This window comes from Oncorhynchus tshawytscha, linkage group LG06 (genome assembly GCF_018296145.1).
Source record: "Oncorhynchus tshawytscha isolate Ot180627B linkage group LG06, Otsh_v2.0, whole genome shotgun sequence".
Classification (NCBI taxonomy): Eukaryota; Metazoa; Chordata; class Actinopteri; order Salmoniformes; family Salmonidae; genus Oncorhynchus; species Oncorhynchus tshawytscha.
The window spans coordinates 79,783,113-79,792,197 of record NC_056434.1 but is presented as its reverse complement, the minus strand read 5'-3'; the positions used below and the strand labels follow the sequence as shown (position 1 = coordinate 79,792,197).

General features: G+C 46.9%; 1 pseudogene; it reads left to right on the top strand.

Moving 5' to 3' along the window:
• Positions 1–330: 330 nt before the first annotated feature.
• LOC121846636 lies at positions 331–8,471 on the top strand (annotated as a pseudogene).
• The last annotated feature ends 614 nt before the right edge of the window (positions 8,472–9,085 follow it).

Genomic DNA, 9,085 nt, shown 5'->3' with positions numbered 1-9,085 from the left:
GGTAGATCTAATCATTGGTTTACTTTGAAGCTGATTTTAAGTCTGGTCTGTGGAGATATTGGTCTAACTTTATTGGGGGAAAAAATACATCAAGTAAGTACATAAATAAAGGTTTGAAATTAATTTATGTGAATAAATCAAATCATATCAGTTTTATTGACTGATCCACAGAATGTATTGTTACCAGCCAATCAGGGGCATGTTCACTTAAACAGAAGCAGAAAGAGGGGTACAGACAGTGATGTGTATAGAAGACATTGTCGTTGGTGCCTCTTCCCTTGACACATACATTTGTGTACAGTTTGTACCACACAGAAAGACATACCACACATGGCTCCTCATCTCTCCCTCCTCCTAGTCATCTTCTCCAGACTCTCAGGTACTGGTCAAATGTTTTTATGAATTGATAAAGTATCTTGTTTCTGTGCACTGCTATTTGAAGTCAGGTACTGGCTATGCTGAAACCCTGAAGACAAAATATTAGCTAGCTTATATATTGAGCCCACACTCATCCCGGCCATACCAGCCATGTTGTGCACTTCTCACTCCTACTGGTGTCCTGAATGGGTAATTGGTAGACAACCTTATCAGTCGACCGAAAGGAGTCTAAAAGTGTTTTCTGTTGCTGTGTCTGCAGGTACTCAGGCAGGAGCGTACGGTTTGTCAACTGTGAGTAAGGTGTCTGTGAAGACAGGAAACTACATCACCATCCCATGTCGCTATGATCAGAAATACATACAATATGTCAAATACTGGTGTCAAGGAGATTACTGGAATTCTTGTTCTGCTCTTGTACGCACGGACCAACCAAAGATATCTGGGACAGTGTCCATCTCTGATGATGTCACCCGAAGAATCTTCTCTGTTAACATAACTGATCTGCAGCCAGAGGACTCTGGGTATTACTGGTGTGCTGTGGAGACTGCAGGACAAGATCAAAATGCATACTTGCACCTGTCAGTCACCACAGGTTAGCCCTCCATACCTCTCCTCAATCACACTGTGTTTGATCATCATAGAGAGCTGACTTAAAGAGTACAACTTGGTCTTATCTTTTATACACTATAGTAATACTTGCAGGTCACATGCCATCATCCTTTGGTTTATTTGTTCAGTATGACACAGCTATGTAGCTATTGATTTGGGAAGACTGTTTTAAGGCTCTAAATACAATGCATTTACATGGTTATACATACAGGCAGACACAATGTAAATATGGAATGGGTTTATATTGTAGGTATACATTGTTACACTGTGGAGAACAGAAACACTTTATTATGAAGGGTGCCTACATAAGGACGTCATAATACATTCATAAGCCATGCATAATGAATTCAAAATCACAACCTAATGTTAATATTTTTGTTAAGTCACAGTATTGTCACTTTCATATGCCTAACGCAACAAAAAAAGAGTTCCCAAACCCAGAGATCCACCATGATGTGACATACAGCACCGTGATGCCTGATCAGTTCAGGACAGAACAGAAGGTCAGCATTTTATATATACTGTATTTCCACAACATGAGGTTGGAAAAATACTGTGAAATTGTGAAAATGATGATTATTCCCTTTTAGTGTTGAGCTGTTTGAAAAGACCGCCTGAAATGTCAGCCTGTTTTGGTGGGATGGAGTTGTGGCATTCCATGGTGACATCACCATGCAGTAAATTAGTTATTATCAACTGGTTGGATCGAGCCCTGAATGCTGATTGGCTGACAGTTGTGGCATATCATACCGTTTACCACGGGTATGACAAAACATTTATTTTTACTGCACTAATTACATTGGTAAACAGTTTTTAATAGTAAAAAGGCACCTCAGGGGTTTGGTATATGGCTAATATACCACAAGCCCCTGTATCCAGGCATTGCGTAAGAACATCCCTCAGCCATGGTATATTGGCCATATACCACACCCCCTCGTGCCTTTTTGCTTAAAGACCAATAAGAAAGAGGTCTCCAAAGCTCACTACCAAGAACAGCTAATGAGGGATGAGCCTGGATAAATGTAACCACTCAGAGCTATGGAGTGACCATCCAAGATATTAAAATTATAGTTTTAAGCATGTTTTGAGGCTATACAGTGTTAGTTTACATTTACAATGTTTACAAACATTGGAGAAAAACAAGCTTAGTGTCACGCCCTGGTCAAAGTATTTTGTGTTTATTTTTATGTATTTGGTCAGGCCAGGGTGTGGCATGGGGTTTTTGTAATTGTGGTGTGTTTGTCTTGGGGTTTTGGTGGTGGTATTGGGATTGTAGCTTAGTGGGTTGTCTAGCAAGGTCTATGGCTGTCTGGAGTGGTTCTCAATCAGAGGCAGGTGCTTATCGTTGTCTCTGATTGGGAACCATATTTAGGCAGCCATATTCTTTGAGTTTGTCGTGGGTGATTGTCCTTAGTGTCCTATGTGTACTCGTTGTTAGTTTGCACCAGATAGGCTGTTTCGGTTTCGTTTATTGTTTTTTTGTAAGTTCGTGTTTCTTTGGTATATTAAACATGGATCGCAATCGACACGCTGCAGTTTGGTCCGACTCTCTCTCATCACCACTAGAAAACCGTTACAGAATCACCCACCACCAACGGACCAAGCGGCGTGTCAACAGGCAGGAGCAGCCGAAAAAGGAGATGCTCACCAAGGATTTCTGGTCATGGGAGGAGATCTTCGACGGGAGAGGACCCTGGGCTAAACCAGGGGAGTGTAGCCGCCCAAAGGAGCAACAGGAGAAGAGGCAACAGAGGCAGCAGCAGCAGGAGCAGCAGCAGCTACAGTGGGAGAGGTTGCACCACCTGGAGTTATGGACATGGGAGGAGGAATTGGACGGTAAAGGACCCTGGAATGAGCCTGGAGATTATTGTCGCCCCAAAGCCGAGCTGGAGGCAGCAAAAGCAGAGAGGCGGCATTATGAGGAGCTAGCACGGCAGAGCGGATGGAAGCCCGAGAGTCAGCCCCAAAAATTTCTTGGGGGCTTACAGGGAGTATGGCTATGCCAGGTAGGAGACCTGCGCAAACTCCCTGTGCTTACCGGGGGCTGGAGAGACCGGGCAGGCACCGTGTTATGCTGTGGAGCGCACGGTGTCTCCAGTGCGGGTGCACAGCCCGGTTCGGTATATTCCAGCTCCGCGTATCGGCCGGGCTAGATTGAGCGTCGAGCCAAATGCCATGAAGCCGGCTCTACGCATCTGGTCCCCAGTGCGTCTCCTTGGGCCGGCTTACATGGCACCAGCCTTGCGCTCGGTGTCTCCGGTTCGCCTGCATAGCCCAGTGCAGGCTATTCCACCTCGCCGCACTGGCAGGGCAACCGGGAGCATTCAACCAGGTAAGGTTGGGCAGGCTCGGTGCTCAAGAGCCCCAGTGCGCCTGCACGGTCCGGTCTATCCAGTACCACCTCCACACCCCAGCCCTCCGGTAGCAGCTCCCCGCACCAGGCTTCCTGTGCGTGTCCTCGATCCAGTACCACCAGTTCCAGCACCACGCACCAGGCCTTCAGTGTGCCTCGCCTGTTCAGCGCAGCCAGCGCTTTTCTCCTCTCCTGCGCTGCTGGAGTCTCCCGCCTGTTTAGCGCAGCCAGAGCCTTCCTCCTCTACAGCGCTGCCGGAGCCTCCCGCCTGTTTAGCGCAGCCAGAGCCTTTCTCCTCTCCTGCGCTGCCGGAGTCTCCCGCCTGTTTAGCGCAGCCAGAGCCTTCCTCCGACACAGCGCTGCAGGAGTCTCCCGCCTGTTCAGCGCAGCCAGAGCTGCCAGTCTGCATGAAGCAGCCAGAGCTGTCAGTCTGCATGGAGCAGTCAGAGCTGTCAGTCTGCATGGAGCAGCCAGAGCTGTCAGTCTGCATGAAGCAGCCAGTCTACATGGAGCAGCCAGAGCTGTCAGTCTACATGAAGCAGCCCGAGCTGCCAGTCTGCATGAAGCAGCCAGTCTACATGGAGCAGCCAGAGCTGTCAGTCCGCATGGAGCAGCCAGAGCTGTCAGTCCGCATGGAGCAGCCAGAGCTGTCAGTCTGCATGGAGCAGCCAGAGCTGTCAGTCCGCATGGAGCAGCCAGAGCTGTCAGTCTACATGAAGCAGCCCGAGCTGCCAGTCTGCATGAAGCAGCCAGTCTACATAGAGCAGCCAGAGCTGCCAGTCTGCATGAAGCAGCCAGAGCTGTCAGTCTGCATGGAGCAGTCAGAGCTGTCAGTCTGCATGGAGGAGCCAGAGCTGTCAGTCTACAGGAAGCAGCCCGAGCTGCCAGTCTGCATGAAGCAGTCAGTCTACATGGAGCAGCCAGAGCTGTCAGTCCGCATGGAGCAGCCAGAGCTGTCAGTCTACATGAAGCAGCCCGAGCTGCCAGTCTGCATGAAGCAGCCAGTCTACATGGAGCAGCCAGAGCTGTCAGTCTGCATGAAGCAGCCAGAGCTGTCAGTCTGCATGGAGCAGCCAGTCTGCATGGAGCAGCCAGTCTGCACGGAGCTGTCAGTCTGCACGGAGCTGTCAGTCTGCACGGAGCTGTCAGTCTGTAAGGAGCTGCCAGTCTGCAAGGAGCTGCCAGTCAGCACGGAGCCGCCAGAGCGGTCAGTCTGTAAGAAGCCGCCAGAGCTGTCAGCCTATATGGAGCAGCTAGTGCCGCCAGTCTGCCCAGCACCGCCAGTCTGCCCAGCGTCGCCAGTCTGCCCGGCGCCGCCAGTCTGCCCGGCGCCGCCAGTCTGCCCGGCGCCGCCGGTCTGCCCAGCATCGCCAGTCTGCCAGACTCTTCCAGATCTGCCAGTCAGCCAGACTCTTCCAGATCTGCCAGTCAGCCAGACTCTTCCAGATCTGCCAGTCAACCAGACTCTTCCAGATCTGCCAGTCAACCAGACTCTTCCAGATCTGCCAGTCAACCAGACTCTTCCAGATCTGCCAGTCAACCAGACTCTTCCAGATCTGCCAGTCAACCAGACTCTTCCAGATCTGCCAGTCAGCCAGGATCTGCCAGTCAGCCAGGATCTGCTGAAACCACCAGCCAGCCAGGAGCTGGTAGATCTATCTACCTGCCTGAGCTTCCTCTCACTCCTGAGCTTCCTCTCACTCCTGAGCTTCCTCTCACTCCTGAGCTTCCTCTCACTCCTGAGCTTCCTCTCACTCCTGAGCTTCCTCTCACTCCTGAGCTTCCTCTCACTCCTGAGCTTTCTCTCACTCCTGAGCTTTCTCTCACTCCTGAGCTTTCTCTCACTCCCGAGCTTCCCCTCAGTCCCGAGCTGCCTCGGTCCCGAGCTGTCCTTCAGTCCCGATCTGTTCCTCAGTCCAGTGGGGTTCTGGGTGAGGACTACTAGGCCATGGTCGGCGGCGAGGGTGGACTATCCAGGGACGAAGGGAGAGGGGACTAAGACATTAAAGGAGTGGGGTCCACGTCCCGCGCCGGAGCCGCCACCATGGACAGACGCCCACCCGGACCCTCCCTATTGTTTTGAGGTGCGTTCGGGAGTCCGCACCTTAGGGGGGGGGTTCTGTCACGCCCTGGTCAAAGTATTTTGTGTTTATTTTTATGTATTTGGTCAGGCCAGGGTGTGGCATGGGGTTTTTGTAATTGTGGTGTGTTTGTCTTGGGGTTTTGGTGGTGGTATTGGGATTGTAGCTTAGTGGGTTGTCTAGCAAGGTCTATGGCTGTCTGGAGTGGTTCTCAATCAGAGGCAGGTGCTTATCGTTGTCTCTGATTGGGAACCATATTTAGGCAGCCATATTCTTTGAGTTTGTCGTGGGTGATTGTCCTTAGTGTCCTATGTGTACTCGTTGTTAGTTTGCACCAGATAGGCTGTTTCGGTTTCGTTTATTGTTTTTTTGTAAGTTCGTGTTTCTTTGGTATATTAAACATGGATCGCAATCGACACGCTGCAGTTTGGTCCGACTCTCTCATCACCACTAGAAAACCGTTACACTTAGAAGTTGAAGTTGGAAGTTTACATACACTTAAGTAATTAAAACTCATTTTCGACCACTCAACACATTTCTTGTTAACAAACTATAGATTTGGCAAGTCGGTTAGGATTTCTACTTTGTGCATGACGCAAGTAATTTTTCCAACAATTGTTTACAGACAGATTATTTCATTACTCACTGTATCACAATTCCAGTGGGTCAGAAGATTACATACACTAAGTTGACTGTGCCTTTAAACAGCTTGGAAAATTCCAGAACATTTTGTCATTGCTTTAGAAACTTCAGATAGGCTAATTGACATCATCTGAGTCAATTGGAGGTGTACCTGTGGATGTATTTCAAAGCCTACCTTCAAACTCTGTGCCTCTTTGCTTGACATCATGGGAAAATCAAAAGAAATCAGCCAAGACCTCCACAAGTCTGATTCTTCCTTAGGAGCAATTTCTAAATGCCTGAAGGTACCACATTCATCTCTACAAACAATAGTCCGCAAGTATAAAAACCATGGGACCACACATCCGTCATACCACTCAGGAAGGAGACGCGTTCTGTCTCCTAGAGATGAACATACTTTGGTGCGAAAAGTAAAAATCTATCCCAGAACAACAGCAAAGGACCTTGTGAAGATGGAGGAAACAGGTACAAAAGTATCTATTTCCACAGTAAAACACGTCCTATATCGACATAACCTGAAAGGCCACTCAGCAAGGTAGAAGTCTCTTCTCCTAAATTGCCACAAAAAAGCCAGACTATGGTTAGCAACTGCACATGGGGACAAAGATCGTACTTTTTGGAGAAATGTCCTCTGGTCTTATGAATCAAAAATAGAACTGTTTGGCCATAACGACTATCGTTATGTTTGGTGGGAAAAGGGGATGCTTGCAAGCTGAAGAACAACATCCCAACCGTGAAGCACGGTGGTGGAAGCATCATGTTGTGTGGGTGCTTTGCTGCAGAAAGGACTGGTGCACTTCACAAAGGGAGGGATGGGCAAAAATTCACCCAACTTATTGTGGGAATCTTGTGGAAGGCTACATGAAACGTTTGACGTTTGACGTTTGACTAAGTTAAACAATTTAAAGGCAATGCTACCAAATACTAATTGTGTGTATGTAAACTTCTGACCCACTAGGAATGTGACGAAAGGAATAAAAGCTCAAATAAATAATTATCTCTACTATTATTCAGACATTTCACATTCTTAAAATAAAGTGGTGATCCTAACTGATCTAACAGGGAATTTTTACTCGGATTAAATGTCAGGAATTGTGAAAAACTGAGTATAAATGTATTTGGCTAAGGTATATGTAAACTTCCAACTTCAACTGTATATTTGGGTTCTGATGGGGTAATTGATTGAAGTTGTAACCTTTTCACCTCATTGATCACATCTCAATAGGTGGTCTAGGTATCCTCATGACATGGCACAGGTGTGGGATGGACCTTTCCTCTTTTGTTGTCCATCGTTCCTCTATTGTTCCCATAAGGGTGAGGCCGATGACATCACAGATTCCCATCAGACCAACTCATCAAAACATTTTTTACCCTTAAAGTGCACATGGGATTTTATTACTCAACAGGAAATGTTAAAACATAGCTGGAGTTTGTTTTTAAATACATGCATTAATTATCTTTGAGACATTAAGTTGATATACTGTCCAATTCCCGTCATTCCTGTTGAAGACCACTCCTTCTGAAGAGTACCAATATGGCAGACAGGTGCTTCAAAGCCTCTCATTGGCCAATACATAGCATCATCAATTTAGTGTTTGTATACACTGAGTGCACAAAACATTAGGGACACCTTCCTAATATTGAGCGTTCCAGAGAGATGCTGGCCCATGTTGACTCATATGCTTTCCACAGTTCTGTCAAGTTGGCTGAATAACCTTTGGGTGGTGGACCATTCTTGATACACAAGAAAACTGTTGAGTGTGAAAATCCCAGCAGTGTTGGAGTTCTTGACACACTCAAACCGGTGTACCTGGCACCTACTACCATACCGTTTTCAAAAGCACTTAAAGATTTTGTCTTGTCCATACAAATCCATATCTCAATTGTCTCAAGGCTTAAAATCATTTAACCTGTCACTTCTTCTTCATCTACACTGATTGAAGTGGATTTATGATATGACACGTGTTACTTCTCCCTTGGTGAATTTGTGTCTGCACCTCTGTGTTCAGGTACACCAGAACTCTACGTGGACCAACAGGAAGTTTCTGGAGTAGAAGGAGGGAGTGTCACTGTCCGTTGTTACTATAGTAACACTGTGGTTAAGAAGTGGTTGTGGTGTAAGATGGGTATCTACTATATCCCCTTGGTGGGGAGATATTCAGGGATTTTAGATGGAACATCAGTGAAATCACAGCAGACCATTGATCACAACAACAGACACATTTTAACAGTGACTGAATGGATTGAATATGGGAGATACTGGCTGGTACTGGTGTTCCAGAGGAGACCTACAGATGCCTGTTCACATCACTGTCAATCAACTGACCACAACACAGAGTACCACACCTGCCTCCACCACCACCCCCACCCCTCTTCCACCATCATCATCTCCACTGTTAATCAACTGACCACAACACAGACTGACACCATCATTAGTAAGTAATGAGACCAGTTATATCCAAAAATAGTGGAATGAATCTTTCAAATTCACAGAATCCAACTGAAGTCATTTTGTTAATTTAAAGCATTGCCATCTCACGCTGAAATTGTGTCACTTCAACACTAATAAATTACATACGGAAACTGTTGCACCTTGACAGACAAACAGACCACTCAAGACATCTCTCTGACCTCACCCACATCTGTAGATCCTGCTGTCTCCTCTTCCACCTCTCAGGCCCCAGTCAACAACACACCATGTAGCCCAGGGGTAAGTGTACACTACCACCTCTTCAACTGGTACTCAACAAGCAAAAAGGTCATTTATTTAAATGTCAATTATTGGATTAATGAATTGTGCTGTTTTAAAATCACATACAAAAGAGATATGTCCCCTGAATGCCTCATTCTTAAATTATATATGTCTGATTGACATTTGCAGAGTATCATGTCCTCAAAGCAGTGTTGTTCTTCTACAGATGGGAGAGAACACTCTTCTACCTTCAGAAAACTGTTAATGCAGTGCTCTTCATCCTGTGTAACGTCATTGCTGTGGTGAAGTTCAGAGCAACCCGACTCTGAG